The following is an 18,083-nucleotide window of genomic DNA, read 5'->3' as shown; positions in this document are numbered from 1 at the left end:
GAAAAACATTGTCATTTCAGGAACAAATTTATAGCTTTTTGCCATTAGAAAATGTCACATCTCTTGCTCCTCACTGTTCTCATATACTTGCCACGGGACTCTCAAGGCTGGCATTCTACAAGGAGCAGTGCGATCACCTCTCTGATATGATCTGATGGACCCCTTGATAAAAATTACCTACTCAACAGAATGCAAAACCTGGAGAACGAATCATCTTCTGTTTTCACTGAGATTGTTTTTAAGTTTGTTAATATATTGATTAATAGCTTCATAAGCATTAATTAATTGGGATGCCTCATCTCCAGTAGATGGGACCCAAAGTAGATGAGAGCCCTTTCTCTGAGGAACAAAGAAAGGTAATGGCCACAGCTGACATTGAAAAATGGATGTAACAGAATAAATTCTGGACTCAATATTAGGACACCTGAGTTTAAGGCCCAGTTTCAACATTTACTTGCTATGTTCAACCTTTCAGTCAAATATTCATTGAGCTCCCAGTGTATGTCAGCAACCTAGGCATAGGTCACAGTGGTAAACAAGACAGATATGGTCCCTGAGATTTCCTGACATCACTTTAACCTCTTTGGGACCTTTGTTTATTCTGTCTACCTCATGAGATTAGGGTAAGAAGCATTGAAATAACAGCACATTGGGATGAGCCTTACTAGAGAAAACCACAGAACAGTGCAGATGATTCTTAAGGTATATGAACTTCAAACTTACAGTCTAAGTTCCCCTCACTAGGCTATGAACTCTGAGGAGAAAAATTGTCATATATATCTTTGTGTCCTGGTATGTGATAACTTCTGTATGCCTGTTGAAGAAATGAGTTAGTGAACAAATGCTTGAATGGAGAGTTTGGAAAGAAATTATACTGATTAAGAATTACAAAGACCTTAAAAGAATTGTTTTTCTTATAAAATAACTGAGAAGGAGGAGATATGGGTACAAATGCAGCATCTGGGTAAGAACATAGGATTTGGAGTCAGGTTGTATCAATTTAGATAATTTGGAGAGCCTGATTGACTTCTGCCAATTTGGTAACAATCTTAAAAGTCAGAATAAATTTGGGGCACCTAGGTGGCTCAGTCAGTTAAGCATCTGACTCTAGATTTTGGCTCAGGTCATGATCTCATGGTTCGTGTGATCAAGCCTCACGTTGGGCTCTGTGCTATCAGCACAGAGATAGCTGCTTGGGATTCTCTCTCTCTCTCTCTCTCTCTCTGCCTCTCCCCCACTCTCACACGCTCTCTCTCAAAATAAATAAATAAACTTAAAAAAAGTCAGAATAAATTTAATAGTTATTGAGTCCCCAGATATGTTAGCAATTATTAAGAGCCTTGAATATAATTGTTTATTTGGCCAATTTCTGCCAAAACTCAAAGCTGACCTTTGGAAGCTGTTCACTTTGTTCCCAAACAAGGATTTGCCTTTTCTGTATAGCATCGCTAGTATTTTGATTCTGCACTGATCATTCTGGACTTATATTTTAGGAACTAGGGGTCAGAAATCTCAATCCTCAACCTGGCTGTACTTAAACTTTTTGTATAGTTTTGGGCAAGTCCCTCAAAAATTATGGGTCCTCTCTCTCCTCATCAAGAACAAGGAACATCAGATGGGCATTCCTGTGGCTTCTGCCTGCACTAGCATGCTGATTCTGTGATTGGGTTTTGAACATGAACATAAGATTCTAATTTGTGGTACACTTCTTATTGTAGTTCCTGAAACAAATGATGATAGCTAATATGTAGCTAATATATAATATCCTTTGATACTGGATATATGGGACACAAATGCCCAAGCAAAATGAAACAGAGAAAAAGAACAATTTTGCTATTACATTTAAATTTAAGATATCTGCATCGAGGAAACAGGTATGGTTTCTTGGACACTTATTCAGAGATAAAAATAGAGGCCCTGGTTTTCAGCAACAAGAAGCTGAATAATAAATACCATACCTGAAAAAAATATATAAATCAAAAATAAAATATGGATGATGAATAACACAGGCTAGAACTGCTCTCTGGGCTCATTTAGAATGACATTACATTGTGTTCAAGAAGACCATATGTAAAACATGGGTTCCACATCCTTATTTCCATTCATCCACACATGCCAGCAATTTATTTCTCTAATCATTTGAACCACGGGCTTAATTCTGCCCTGTAATTTAGTCTGCAGGGATCTAACCTGACCCAAAGCAATCTTGAGTTCTGAAATGGTGAGACAGGAATAATTTTGCCAGTTCTTCCCTTTCTAAAAAAGGAAATTTCTCTCGTCTGTGTATTCAGGTGTTGGTCTTTTGTCTCTTGCTATAAAGAATCTGATCCTTAATTTTTTGTACTTCTCAGAACCTATAATGAAATACCTTTCTCTTCTAGTAACCCGAGAGAAGCTGAGAAAGTCAGGAACACAGCTGGTCAGTAAACACAAAGAATGGAAAACATATCTTACAGAATATATTTACCTAAGTAAAACACCATTTAGATTTTCACCACCTGCCTGGTATGTTGACTTATATGTATTTAAGTGACTAGATACCATTTCAATTCAGGCATCAAATTATTCAACCACCATATCATTTACTATAGCTAAAATTTAGGATTAAATAGGCATTTTTAAATCTCTGCTTTTACTGAAGAAAAATCCTTTTATTTATTTATTTTTCACTTTGAGTTTTGCTATAGTTCGTGTGTAAAAGAAAATGAACATAGGATACAGCTATTGCCTGCTGAGTCTACATTTAATTTTTTTTTTTTTTTAACATTTATTTGTTATTGAGAGACAGAGACAGAACGTGAGCAAAGAAGGGGCAGAGAGAGAGGGAGACACAGAATCCAAAGCAGGCTCTGGGCTCTCAGCTGTCAGCACAGAGCCCGTCGCGGGGCTCAAACTCACAAACCATGAGATCATGACTTGAGCTGAAGTGGGTCGCCCAACCCACTGAGCCACTCAGGCGCCCTGCTGAGTCTACATTTAATGGAAGTGTTATTTTATACTCTGTGCAGTAGAGAGAAAAATAATTAGAAGCCAGAAAAGTTGGTAAGGAATTACCATTTAAAATATCCAAATTTTTTTTTTAAATGTTTATTTATTTCTGAGAGAGAGACACAGAGCGCAAGTGGGGTAGGGGCAGAGACTGAGAGGGAAACACAGAATCCGAAACAGTCTCCAGGCTCTGAGCTGTCAGCACAGAGCCTGACTCAGGGCTCAAAGTCAAGAATGGCATCAGAAATTATAAATTCCACAAGCCGAGGGTGATAAAATGTATCTTCACAAATGACAAAGGAGCCCTAGACTTTACTAAGTCAGGGCTGGCTCCCAGTCATCTCCTAGACCTTTACAGAGGCTCTGTTGATGGCAGCAATTCCTGGGGCTAAAAGTTGGTAAACTGATTAATCCTAACATTTGTTTCAATTTCTCTGTTGTATGTAGAAACTGCTGCAAGTCTTTCAAAAGGAAATGAGTGACAATGCAAAGTGAAAAGGAAACAGACTAACAGTCTCTGGAGGAACTCTAGAGGTTGAGGATCAGTTTTCTACTCCAAACTAAGCTTGTCATCGACACTTTTTCCAACCTTTTGGTTGATTTTGTGTTTTTAATGACAGCCTTCTCAATACCTTAGAGAAAATGGAGGACTGGCAGATTTCTTCCCCTCCTATAATTCAGATGATTAAGACGCCAAAGCTTCACTGTGACTAGGCCGTGCCTCAAAATAATTTCAACCAAGATTTCACTTTCTCAGGGTTCTGCTTGCTATAGGAAATCTCAGAAACCAAACTGAACCAAGGTGTTAATGATTAATTATGGTTTACTTAGTTTTTCCCCCAGATTATGTTTGCATGTTGACATATAGTATCAATGTCCATAGCCCCGGTATAAGTATGATGGGAATTTTAGAGATAGGTACAAAGCCAATAGTTTTTTTTTTTGGTTTTGTTTTTTTGGGGTTTTTTTTTTTTTTTTTTTTTTTTTTTGTTAAGAAACTTTTTTCCACAATCCTAGTCAAGAAGGCAAAACAAATATATGAACAATTATATAAAATAGGAAAAACGCTGCCTCTGTTTCTCAATAGATGTTGAATTTTGTTTCTTCATAGATATAAAATGGGGATAATACCACCACCTCAGAGTTAAGAATTAAATGAAATAGGGGCACCTGGGTAGCTCAGTCTGTTGAGCGTCCGACTTAGGCTCAGGTCATGATCCCACGGTTCATGGGTTCGGGCCCAGCATTGGACTGTGTGCTGACAGCTCAGAGCCTGGAGCCTGCTTCAGATTCTGTGTCTCCCTCTCTCTCTGCCCCTCCCCTGCTCACGCTCTGTCTCTGTCTTTCAAAAATGAATGTTTTACAAAATTTTTTTAAAAAGAATTAAATGAAATGACTTGTGAAAGAACATAGTACACCCTAAAAACAGTAAATGTTAGTTTCTGTTCTATCTTCTGATAGAAGGATCCTGAATTTGGTATCTGTTGTTCATATTTTATTACCTTATTAACTGTGGTTAGATATAGAAGGGCATGAAGCACTAAAGGAGAAATCAAGAATCCTGACATCTTTTGTGTGTTGTTGATGCTACACAAGTTCTATACAAGGCTAACTCTCACAAGTATACTGGTGACAGATAAGGCTATTAAGGAAGCTTGTAAAGTTTAGTTATATGCATTACAATTATTGTTAGTTCATCTGCTTTTTAATTCACACACTCATTCACTTATTCATTTAAATTGTAAATAAATGATAGGTGCTTAATACTTATTTAAAAAGGAGTGAAAGAGATGTTTATAAAGAATTTATTACGTTGTAAGTACTAATGCTAAGTACAAGGGTGTTGGCACAAAAATAGACACATTGATCAATGAACAGGATAGAGAACCCAGAAATGGACCCACAGATGTATGGCTAACTAATCCTTGACAAAGCAGAAAAGAGCATCCAATGGAAAAAAGACATTCTTTTCAGCAAATGATGATGGGAAAAGTGGACAGAGACATGCAGAAGAAGAACCTGGACCACTTCCTTACACCATACACAAAAATAAATCTGAGATGAATGAAAGACCTAAATGTAATACAAGAAGCCATCAATATCCTAGAGGAGAACACAGGCAACACAGGCAACAACTTGTTTGACCTCGGCTGTAGCAGCTTCTTACTAGACATGTCTCTGGGGGCAAGGGAAACAAAAGCAAAAATGAACTATTGGGACCTCATCAAGATAAAATGCTTCTGCACAGAGAAGGAAACAATCAAGAAATTAAAAGACAACTGATGTAATGGGAGAAGATATTTGCAAATGGCATATTGGATAAAGGGTTAGTATCCAAATTCTATAAAGAATTTACCAAACTCAACACCCAAAAAACAAATAATCCAGTGAAGAAATAGGCAAAAGACATAAAGAGACACTCTTCAAAAGAAGATATCCAGATGGCTAACGGACACATGAAAAGATGCTCAACATCACTCATCATCATGGAAATACAAATCAAAACCACAATGAGATACCACCTCATACCAGTCAGAGTGGCTAAAATTAACAACTCAGGAAACAACAGATGTTGGTGAGGATGTTGGTAGAGAAAGAAGAACACTTTTGCAAGTGTATTGCAAGTGTGGGAATGCAAATTGGTGCAGCCACTCTGGAAAACAGCTCTGGAAAAAAGCCCCCTACAACCCAGCAATTGCACTACTAGGTATTTATCCAAAGGATACAAAAATGCTGATTTGAAGGGGGCACATGCACCCCAATGTTTATAGCAACACTATCAATAATAGTCAAACCATAGAAAGATCCCAATGTCCATCGACTGATGAATGGATAAAGAAGATGTGGTATATATTTACAATAGAATATTACTCGACTCAACGATCAAAAAGAGTGAAGTTCTGTAAATATTATCCATTATTATTGTTATAAAAATAGTAATGATTATTACTATTCTTATTGTCATCATCATAGTACTTGCCCAATTAAAGCATCTCTATGCTAACCATTAACCTGATAAAAGAACCCATAACTCCCAAGTTTTTTATAATCTGACTCCAACATATGCTTCTTTCTGGCTTTATTTCCTGCTACATGCTGCCCCACATCCTGTGCTTTACTATAATGACCTACTTACCATTTCTTCTATATCATGTTTTTTACCTCCTCTGTCTTTACTCAGGCTGTTTCCACTGTTTTGTATATCCTTTAACACAATTTCTGCCTGGAAAACTCCTAGCCATCTTTTAATATGTTAGAGTTCATTGGCATCTCTTTTGTGAAATATTCCCCAACTTCCACCCCAGGGGAAAAGTAGTCACTATGGTGTTACTGTCATTTACCGATATCTGTGTCTCCTCTCCAAGACCTCAAGATCCTCCAAATGCTAACTTTATAATTCATCATATTTTTTTTTGGTGTCTACCACATGTGCTATGTGTGCTAAGTGCTAACTAAATATTTGTTAAATGCGTAAAGTTTTTAGAAGTGTAGAATGTTCTCATCCTCACATAGATTATCTCATTTGATCCTTTCAAAACTTCTGGGAAGAAGCTAAAGTTGGACGTTTAACCGACTGAGCCACCCAAGTGCCCCAAGTTCTTTGTTTTTGTTTTTTTTAAACATACATCGTAACAATCTGGGAACCAGGGAGTCCAGTTCTAAGGTTTGATTTAAGCAAAACTCCTGCTAGTTGCTTTGAACTGAGGAAGTCCCCAGAACAGAGTTTTGGGGCAGCTCCATTCCTCAAGATAGCTATAAACTAGAGCTTTGTAAACTGCCCTTGTATATAATACTCTGTTGTGTTCCAGAAAACCTATAACTCCTTTGGCATTTTTAATGACTAATCCAAAGTTATGAAATGAAGTAACAATAAAGACTAATAGACATAGCTGTGCTTTGATTCTGCACTTTTCATATGAAGTCTATTTTCAGAGGCCTCTTGTACCTTCAAAATGTAAAAGCTGTGTAGTTCTTATCTATCATCCTGTTGTCACATCTTGATGTGGTTTTATAAAAAGTAACTTGACAGAAACTTAGTGAAGTTAAATCAAAAGCAATTATTCTCCCTAAAGTTGTCTTTTTTTTTTTTTAATTGTAAACATGCCTTCCAAGAATGATGCCAGGTACAGATTTCTGATAAAATATGATTTAATCTTTCTTATAGCTTTTTAATTTGACCTTATAATTTATGTACATTCAGGTAAAACATCAGATGTGTAGATGGAGAGAATAGAAAATAGTAATTAAAAATAAAATGGGTAATAACTGAAAGACCTAGTAAAATATTGACCAAATAATTAACTTTGTCTTTGGCCACCCTGGTTAATCAAATACTTTGTGACACACATCACTCTGTATGAAATGACATTGCTTTCACCCTAAACAGTGTTTTTCTAAACAGTGTTTATGTCAGAGTGGTGAACTGGGAAACAGGTGGAAAGGTAATTCTTTACCAAATTCCCAGAAGGGCTCTTTTTTTTAAGTTTATGTATTTATTTTGAGAGAGAGAGAGACAGAGAAAGAGAGACAGAGAGAGAAAGAGAGATAGAACACACAGGGGAGGGGCAGAGAGAGAGAGAATCCTAAGCAGGCTCCACACTGTCAGCACAGAGCCTGATGCAGGGCTCAAACTCATGAACTGTGAGATCATGACCTGACCTGAGATCAAGAGTCAGATGCTTAACCAACTAGCCACCCAGGAAGGGTTCATATTCAACTTCTTTTTTTTTTTTAATGTTTTTTTAAATTTATTTATTTTTGAGACAGAGAGAGACAGAGCATGAGCGGGGGAGGGGCAGAGAGAGAGGGAGACACAGAATCCGAAGCAGGCTCCAGGCTCTGAGCTTATCAGCACAGAGGCCGACATGGGGCTCGAACTCACTGTGACCTGAGCTGAAGTCGGACGCTTAACCGACAGCCACCGAGGTGCCCCCTTGTTCAACTTCTACAACCAGTGGGGGGAGATTAGTGAATGAGTAAATGAAATATGGACAAACATGCTAATGTTCCAAGAACAAAGGAAGCTAACTGTTCACAGCAACTCAAGGTAGAGGAAACCAGTCTTGAACTATTACTCAAAAAATAGAAATCTCTTATCAGTTTGAAATATGCTTCCACCTATATAGTCCTATTTTAATGTCTCTGATTTTCAGACCTAAATTATGTTTATATCCAAAGATGAAGCTAATGGTTCCAAACCAAATAAAAGTGTTATTTTATGTTCCCACAGTATTTCAAGAAATACCAATGGACTTTGGTTTCAGGGCTTCTGAAATTGAGGGCATAAATTAACAAAATAGCTGGCTGGGAGTGGGATACGGGGTGGCCAAAGCTCCGGCAGCACTGAACCAGACTAGTACAACACATTGACCCAGACCCCCATGGCAGCCTCTAGCCAGTAAGCAACTGTAGCTACCTCAGGGACTCCCTGTTGCTTCGGACAAAGCCTTTCATTATCTGGTCTTTCCCAGAGTGTTCGCTTCTCTTTCATGTCTAAATCGCAATTCACGCTCCCAGATCGCCTTCCCCGTCTCCACACACTATACTTCAGACACTCACTTTCTTTTATTTTTTCAGGTTTTTATTTAAATTCCATTTAGTTTAATAGTTTCAGGTATAGAATTTAGTGATTCATTATTTACATATAACACCCGGTGCTCATCACAAGAAGTACGCCCCTTAATCCCCATCACCTATTTTCCCCATTCCCCGCCCACCTCCCCTCTGGTAACGATCGGTTTGTTTCCTATAGTTAAGAGTCTGTTTCTTGGTTTTCCTCTCTTTTCTCACCTCTGTATTCATTTGTTTTGTTTCTTAAGTTCCACATGAGTGAAATCATATGGTATTTGCCTTTCTCTGGCCAACTTATCTTGCTTAACATAGTACACTCTAGCTCTATCCATGTCATTGCAAATGACAAGATTTCATTATTTTTTATGGCTAAGTAATATTTCATTATATATATATATATGGATATCTATATTATATATAGATATATAATTGATATGTATCTATATATCTATATCTATACCATCTATATGTATCTATATATCTATATCTTTATCATCTTCTTTATCCTTTCATCAGTTGAAGGACATTTGGGCTCTTTCCTTAATATGGCCATTGATAGCACTGCTGTAAACATCAGGGTGCATGTATACCTTCAAATTAGTATGTTTGTATCCTTTGGGTAAATACCTAGTAGTGCGATTGCTGGAGTTCTATTTTTTTTAACTTTTTGAGGAACCTCTATACTGTTTTCCAGAGTGGCTACACCAGTTTGCATTCCCACCAAAAGTGTAAGAGGGCTTCCAATATTTCTGCATCTTTGCCAACACCTGTTGTTTCCTTTGTTGTTTATTTTAGCCATTCTGACTAGTGTGAGGTGATATCTTATTATAGTTTTGATTTGTATTTCCCTGGTCATAAGTGATGTTGAATATCTTTTCATGCGTCTGTTGGCCATCTGGATTTCTTATTTGGAAAAACAGACACCTTCTTTGCAGTTTTCTAAGGAATTTTAGTTTCCTTCCTTCTTCACCTATAATGCTCCTGTGTCCCCAACCCCCCCCGGCAGCTTGCTGAAGTCTTACCCTTCCCCAAGACTTAACTCAAATGTCTTATTTATGAAGACTTTCTAGATTCCCCATCTAGACACACATATAGACACACACAGAGAGAAACACATGATTGTAGACCTAAGGTAGAATCAGAGACTCCCTGAGTAACTAGACTAGATTAGTTTAGAACCATATATAACATATTATTAATATTGTAATGTTATAAATCCACTAATTGTAATTATTTGCTTACATCTTTGCTTATATCTCTCTCTTCTGTAATTAAACCATGAGCTTCTGAAGGGCAAAACTGCATTTTCTAACTCAGTCACTTGCCATAGTGCCTAGTACTGACCAATGGTTTTATAAATGCTTAATGGGTGGGACACCTGGGTGGCTCAGTCAGTTAAGTGCCCGACTTCAGCTCAGGTCATGATCTTGTGGTTCGTGGGTCTGAGCCCCGCATCAGGCTCTGTGCTGACAGCTGAGAGCCTGGAGCCTTCTTTGGTTTCTGTGTCTCCCTCTCTCTCTAATCCTCCCCTGCTCGCACTCTGTCTCATAATTTTCCTGGATTTTAATGGAATCCTCCCTATCATCTAGCTTATCAGAAAAACATCATGCCTTTGATTATCTTTCCCCAAAATGTTCTCCTCGATGTTTGCTGAAATAAATGTATATATTTACAGTAATTTCCCAAATATATATCAGTGAACAATGCAGTATATTCTTTTGCAGAGCAGAGATGATCTCAGATTCATTTTTATTTGCCTGGGACCAGCATGTAACAAATGCCAAATAAACAGGTGTTAAGAACATGAAAGGAGAGAAAAGAGCACTTTTTCTTTCAGTGCTTAGGTATTCTTGGAAAAAAAATGACTTCAGAAGAATAATGGTAGGGTTGTTTTTTGTTTGTTTGTTTGTTTGTTTGTTTTGACTCAGAAGTTAGGGAAGTGTTAACTTTTGGCCTTGCTGCCATATCCTTCAAAATGGTAACAACACTGCAAGCAGCTAGAAATAGGTGAGGCAGTCTCTTTCATGGAAGCTGATTGAGATGTTACAGGATGCTCTAAGCACACAAATCAATAGCCACAAGGAGGAATAGGATGGGTCTATTTGCTGAAAATAAAATCTTCAAAGACTTCATTGCTCTGACATTGTTCTAGCTCCATTTATTGAAAACTTTTATTCCCATTCTTGTGCTAACCTCTTCACATATATTCTCATTTTATTCTCCTGACAATACTGTAGACCAAGTATCATTACTCCTCTTTCTACAGAAGAGAAAAGTGAGTCTTAAAAATGTTCATTGGTTTACCTACCATTATGTAGGTATCCTGCCTTAACACAGGATGTAATTCAATTCTGATAGAAAATCAGGGTAAGAAAAAAATCTTACTGACTTTCATTCAGGACCTTATTTGGTCTACTAAGTGACCCATACATTTTTCTGTGACTTAAGAACTGAATTTTATTTCATCAGAATTTTCGTTCATCAGAAGCACAGATAAACCTTAATTCTTAATTACCTGGAAAGGGGGACACATTACACCACACACTAAACTATCCACAAGGCAAAACTATCTCAACAATGTCAGCCAAGACTTTGACCAAAGTTAAACAACAAAATTGGCCCATTGAATTCTACTCCTTTTTTTCTTTCACAGTCACATGTCTCCGAGCATACGCATGAGTAATATACATCATTGTGAACGTGCTGCACTGTAAATAAAACACAGAGCTCAGAGTGACTGGCTTCGATTCAGGAATTCAGCTACTTCAGTTGAGGAAACTTAGTTTGGCAAAGCTTAATTTCTTTAATCTTCTACATCCTCTGACTCTGAAGCTTCACATTGACTCTGTGTTTGGGAAACTCAGTTTCTCCCTGCTTAGTTCCCGCATTAGCAAAATTGGCCCATCCATCACCAGCATAGATTTTTAAAGTATTGAACAAGAAAAATGCTCATGGATTGACTCTAAGGAAAATTAGATGTCTCCAAATATGTGAATACAGGCAATACATGTAATATTACCCAGAGAATTTGCCTACATCAATGTAAAGATATAACTAAAGTTAATAGTTACATAAGATGATTTATCATTTGAATTATGAAAAATGTGCTTTCTAAAACACTCTCCAGATCTTCTTTCCTGACAGAAGCAGCAATAACAACAGAAACAATAAAACTTCTATAAGAAACAGATGGCCAAGCTTATTACAAGCCATAATGTCAGATGTCATAATAATTGCTTCCTCAAATTGACCTCCTCTGACCTACCAGCTCTCAACTTTCTTTTCTCCACTTTTTAAGATACTTGTTGATCACCAAATCTAAACATAACCACCTTGTAAATATCATTGATGTTACATATGGTTTATATTTTAAACCAGATGTAAAGGGAGAAGACTATGTCTATAGTGAGCCCACCAAGATGCCTTGATCCTAAAGTCAAGTGTAAGAAAGCATCTAGTAAATTTGAGAAAAAGAATGAAAACATTGGAAGAAAGCACATTAAAGACAGAATGGATTAATAAGAGGCTATTGGAGTTAATTTCAGACATTTCTAACTGTAGGTGACATCAGAGATGTACTTTTGTTGGCACATATTTATAATACACAAGAAAATCTACGTATTTCTTAATTCCCACCTCTAATTTTCATGTAGGTAGTCTAATTTAGAGTAAGAGGGGCATTTCTCATTTCTTTTTGTCTACTCTTTCTGCTCAGCTATTACTATAAGCAGAAACAACAAAAAATATATAATTCTGTCATTTGGCATGATTTTGGCCTAAGTTATTATCATTTTTTTAAACCCCAGATGGTATTTTTTTGTTTTTGAGAGAGAGAGCACACACATGAACAGGGGAGGGGCTTAAGAGAGAACCTTAAGCAGACTCCATACTCAGCATGGAGCCCCACAAGGAGCGCTACACAGACTTGGGCCCCAGGCAGAGCCTCACCTCATCACCAGGAGATCATGACCTCAGCCAGAATCAAGAGTCCGATGCTTAATCAACTGAGCCACCCAGGCACCCCTAACCTCAAGTAGTTTAATAGAGGGATCTTATTCACTATATACCAGATTCTCTGATGAAAGTGGGCTGGTGGTTAACTGGGTAACCCAACTGACACCGAAACCAAGGGGAGGCTCAGGGTCAAAAGGAAAACAAAGAAAGGAATGTGCTAAAGATAAAACTTTTATACTGAATTGTCATGCATGAAATTGAAAAATCAGTTGGATCAATTCAGACAGACCCTCCTATTAAGGCAAAATTCCAGATTCTATTGGGGCACCTGGGTAACCCAGTCAGTTAAGCTTTTGACTCTTGATTTGGCTCAGGCAGGTCATGATCTCACGGTTTGTGGGTTTGAGACCGCGTCAGGTTCTGGGCTGACGGCTGGGAGCCTGCTTGGGATTTTCTCTCTCTCTCAGACTATTAGAGGGGCATGGTACATTTAGGAACTAAATAAATAATAGAATAGAGGTATAAAGGGCCCCAATTATTAAGGACCATATATGTGGTGTTAATAAGTTTGGAATTTATTCTGGGAGAAATAAGAAATTCTCAAAACTTCTAATCAGAAAAGTGCCAAGGTTATTTCTATGCCTTAGAAATATTTCTCTGGCTGCAGTGTGGTGAACTGATGTGGAGGAGAGGTCACTCTGGCTACACAGTGAATAGATTTGGTGAGGGAAGCTGAGGGTTGGTGGGATAAACAAGGCTGGGGGCAACATGAAAGCATTAGAGTAAGCCATCAGATAAGAGTGCTGGAACTAATTTAGCTGAACTGGGGAAAGAGACAAATGGACAGATTCAAGGACATTACATAGAAGCAGAATTGACACATGTGACTATAATGACAGGAGGGGCAGGTCATCCAGGATAATTCCAGTGTTGATGGCCAGAGCCTAGAGCCCTGGGGAAGAAGCAGGCTTTGGGAAGCAGGTCCTGAGTGAAGTTCAGTTAAATGTGATGTCCAGCCAGACACTGGCTATAAAGGTGGGAAGTCTGAACAGCACAGACTTGGAAGTCCTTATAGCATTTGGATGTCAATTTAAGCTATGTAATCCATAACGAGTATGTTGTACAAAAGGGATCAGTTAAATTGCTGGAGAACATCAAAAGGAATAATTAGGTGAAGAGGATCTTGCAAATGTGAATGTATTTGAGATTGCCTTTTATGTATCTTCAGTCCAATTTGAAGTTGGCCACCCCCCTACACCTCCCAAAAATACCTATTTAGACAGCTTAGTGATTATCTATGTCCACTAAAGTAATCCATGGTGTTTCTTCATTATTTTACATGGTTAATTAAATATAAAACCTGAAAATGAAGGGCACCTTTAAAGACTTAAAAGTTAGTCATTGTTTATTATATTTACACATCATTTAAATCAATTGGCTAGTTTTGATGTCAAGTGTATTTCACTTTTATATTATCCCAAAGAATAGCAGGTTAGTTCTATAATTTCATCTTATCAAAAGCAGGTAAGAGTTTAACTCTTATTCAAAGTGTCAGCTTTTAACTTAGAGGTAAAAGATGACATTTTGGAGCCAAACTTAAATTCTGTAGCTAAAAGGCTCTACAGTCTGGATTACAGATATCTACTTTGAAATACTATTTAGCCCTCCTCTTTTTTAAAGAGAATAGGGGAAGACCTTGAGGCATTTTAGCAAAAGGCTTCTTTAAAACTCTTTGTGATATAGAAGTTAAAATAGAAATCAGACCTCAGAAGAAGATGAGAAGATAACACATCAAATGTGAGAGTCCGTGCCCAAATATCGCATTTGAGCCTGAGCACCAAGATTAGGCAGGGCAAAGGTCAAATTACTCTGGAGTAATTTCTGGAGTTTTTCAGTACAATTAACTCAAGTACAATTTGTAAGTGACCCTTACTAAAATTATGGTGATGATTTACAAAATTTACCCTAATGATCCTAACTGAAAGGAAATATCAGTATTTTGGGAAGTACTCCATGATGATGCCATATTTTAAAAACATTTTACATTCTCATTTCCTGAATTTAGTAATAATCATCTAAAGAAATTTCAAGCATTTTCTGGGGGTGCCTGGGTGGCTCAGTCAGTTAAGTGTCAGACTCTTGATTTTGGCTCAGGGTCATGATCTCACAGTTTGTGAGTTTAAGCCCAGCATCGGGGCTCTGTGCTGACAGGATGGAGCCTGCTTGGGATTCTTTCTCTCTCTCTTTCAAAAAAAATTTTTTTAAATAAACTTTTTAAAAAGTAGAAAAAGGAGGAATTCCAAGCATTTTCTAAAATCTGGTTATTATTTAGGTGTTTATTTGGCATTTTTTAACAATCACCTAATAGGATGTTTCATTGGGGTCTTTGATTCAGATTTCTTACTCAGGAGTCATATGATCATTTTTAATCCACTAGTAATTACATTGGGACTACCCTTAAGTGAACAGAAAATATAAATATAAATGATTCAGAGTTTCCAGAAGGGAACTGGTTATTTACCAGGAAGGATAAAATTGACCACCTCTTGTTTTATCAACATACTTGATGGATACTTGCAAGAACATAGGGTTATTAATTAAATGTGTACTTCATTGAATGTACATATAATAATGGCAGTACTCCTGCAGAAAGACTTCTCAAGTTCAGAAAACCCCACTTACTTGTAATGATTTTCTGTTTTATGATAATTTCTTGTAGTATATGAATCTCTGATACTTGGTAGGAACTTTTTATTTTCTTTTTGCCATTAACTACTTATAAAATAGACAACCTACTACTTTCATAACTTGGCATTATTTAAACTTTTTTTTTTTACCTAAACCCATTTTTCCTTTAAAGTGGAAGTTGAAAATCAACACTCTTGTGTCATTGCATAAATCTATGATTACTATGGATGACTCCATTTATATGTGATTTCACCTACCTCTCATCATTACTGTAATAACTATAAAATCTATTTTAAGCCTCAGATTCTCTCCTGAATAATTTACGTATACAATAACTCACTGGATACTGCCATTTGGATATCCTACAGAAGTCTCAAAATCGGTATGTTTCAGACTGAGGCTTTCCTCCACCCATTCCTCCTTGTTTAATGTTACCAAAATTTCATCATTCACCCAAGCCAGAAATCGTGAGATACCTAGAATTTTCTTCCTCTTCTCTCCTCATAAGAAGTCAGTCAGGATTCATGATGAATCTATTTCTGAAATATCTCTGGAATCTGACCCATCTTTTCCACTCTTGCCAGCACTACTTAATTTAGGACCACTTTCCAGAATTACCAAAAGAGCCTCCTTCATATTATATCTGTTTCTCATATTGCCCCATGAGTCCTTTCATTATAGTGCTACCACCATTACATTTTAAAATGAAAATTTAAAAACTTGAAAAAAATGAAAATTCAGTCATGTTATTTCTGCTTTAAAATTTCCAGTCATGTCCTCTTCCTCAGATTTTTTTTTTTTTTTTTTTTTTTTGGCCTAGGTTCAATATAGTTTATTAATGGGACATGACAAGGTAGGACTTCCCAAGCCCCTCTCCTTCCTCAGGGTGTCTGGGTTGGAAACTGTGGATGTCAGGAGATTCTCAGTGTGTTGGTGGATGAGTTGGGGCAAGAATTCCTCAACAGCTGAGGGCCTCTCTTTTCCTCTTGTTCTGGCCTTGGCTGGTGATCCAGGGGGCTCTTACTCCTTGGAGGCTGTGTGGACCATACAGCCCATCGCCTGATTGCTGTAGCCAGATTCATTGTCATACCAGGAAATGAGCTTGACAGAGTGGTCATTGAGAACAATGCCAACCCCAGCATTGAAGATGGAAGAATTAGTGCCACTGTTAAAGTTGAAGGAAACAACTTGGTCCTCAGTAGAGCCCAGAATGCCCTTGAGGGACCCTCTAATGCCTACTTCACCACCTTGATGTCATCGTATTTGGCAGTTTTCTCTAGGTGGCAGGTCAGATCCATGATTGACATGTTGGGGGCAAGGACACTGAAGGCCATGCCAATGAACTTCCTATTCAATTCAGGGATAACCTTGCCTACAGCCTTGGTGGCACCAGTAGAAGTAGGAATGATGTTCTGGGCAGCCCCTTGGTCATCATGCCACTGCTTTCCAGAGGAGTCATCCATTGTCTTCTGGGTGGCAGTGATGGCATGGACTGTGGTCATGAGTCCCTCCATGATGCTGAAGTTGTCATGGATGACCTTGGACATAGTGGCCAAGCAGTTGGTGGTACAGGAGGCATTGCTGACAATCTTGAGGGAGTTGTCATACTTCTCATCATTCACTCCCATCACAAACATGAGGGCATCAGCAGAAGGGGCAGAGATGATGACTCCCTTGGCCCACTCTTCAAGTGAGCCTAAGCTTTATCCATGGTGACAAAGACCCCACTGGACTCCACAACATACTCAGCACCAGCATCATCTCATTTGATGTTGGTGGGATCTCATTCCTGGAAGATGGAGATGAACTTTCCATTGATGACAAGTTTCCCATTCTCAGCCTTGACCGTGCTGTGGAATTTACCATGGGTAGAATCATACTGGAACATGTATTCCAGGTAATTGGGTTGATGAAGTGATCACTGATGGTGACAATATCTACTTTGCCAGAGTTAAAAGCAGCCCTGTTGACCCGGCGCCCAGTACAGCCAAATCCATATTTTTCTCACCTCCGCCATCGTGTCTCAGGGACACGGCTGACACTGCATCAGAAGATGCAGCTGTCTGCTGAATGGGGAGGAGCAGAGAACCTAAAACCCAGATTCTTTAGTATGACTTACAAGATTGATAGAGTTCCTCTGTACAAAATGCTTTCCATAATTGAATTATATCCATGAAGGCCTCCCTTATGATATTATAAGTTCCATAACCCAGCAACCAGAAGAGGTCATATGACTAGTTCTCAACAAAGGCAAAAGTAAAGTGTGCTACTTGGCAATTCAGACCTTAAAGGGAAAGCTACTAGCTGGACATAGAACCCCAATCTTTTTTTTTTTTTTTAATAGATATATTGTTATTTTTAATAAGTATCTTATTTTTCAGTTTCAGTTTTTATTTATTTATTTATTTTTTATTTTTTAATATATGAAATTTACTGTCAAATTGGTTTCCATACAACACCCAGTGCTCATCCCAAAAGGTGCCCTCCTCAATACCCATCACCACCCTGCCCTCCCTCCCACCCTGCCCTCCCTCCCACCCCCCATCAACCCTCAGTTTGTTCTCAGTTTTTAACAGTCTCTTATGCTTTGGCTCTCTCCCACTCTAACCTCTTTTTTTTTTTTCCTTCCCCTCCCCCATGGGTTTCTGTTAAGTTTCTCAGGATCCACATAAGAGTGAAAACATATGGTATCTGTCTTTCTCTGTATGGCTTATTTCACTTAGCATCACACTCTCCAGTTCCATCCACGTTGCTACAAAAGGCCATATTTCATTTTTTCTCATTGCCACGTAGTATTCCATTGTGTATATAAACCACAATTTCTTTATCCATTCATCAGTTGATGGACATTTAGGCTCTTTCCATAATTTGGCTATTGTTGA

General features: G+C 37.9%; 1 protein-coding gene and 1 pseudogene across 3 annotated transcripts in view; both read right to left on the bottom strand.

Annotated features, from left to right (window-relative positions):
* PTGER3 (prostaglandin E receptor 3) overlaps nt 1–18,083 on the bottom strand; it is a 184,164-nt gene that overhangs the window by 62,454 nt on the left and 103,627 nt on the right. The gene's annotated exons all lie outside the window — the stretch shown is intronic.
* LOC125913318 (glyceraldehyde-3-phosphate dehydrogenase-like) overlaps nt 16,019–18,083 on the bottom strand; it is a 4,200-nt pseudogene continuing 2,135 nt past the window's right edge.

This window comes from Panthera uncia (genome assembly GCF_023721935.1).
Source record: "Panthera uncia isolate 11264 chromosome C1 unlocalized genomic scaffold, Puncia_PCG_1.0 HiC_scaffold_4, whole genome shotgun sequence".
NCBI classification, from domain to species: Eukaryota; Metazoa; Chordata; class Mammalia; order Carnivora; family Felidae; genus Panthera; species Panthera uncia.
The sequence above is the reverse complement of the archived record's forward strand: the minus strand, read 5'-3'. Positions and strand labels throughout refer to the sequence as shown.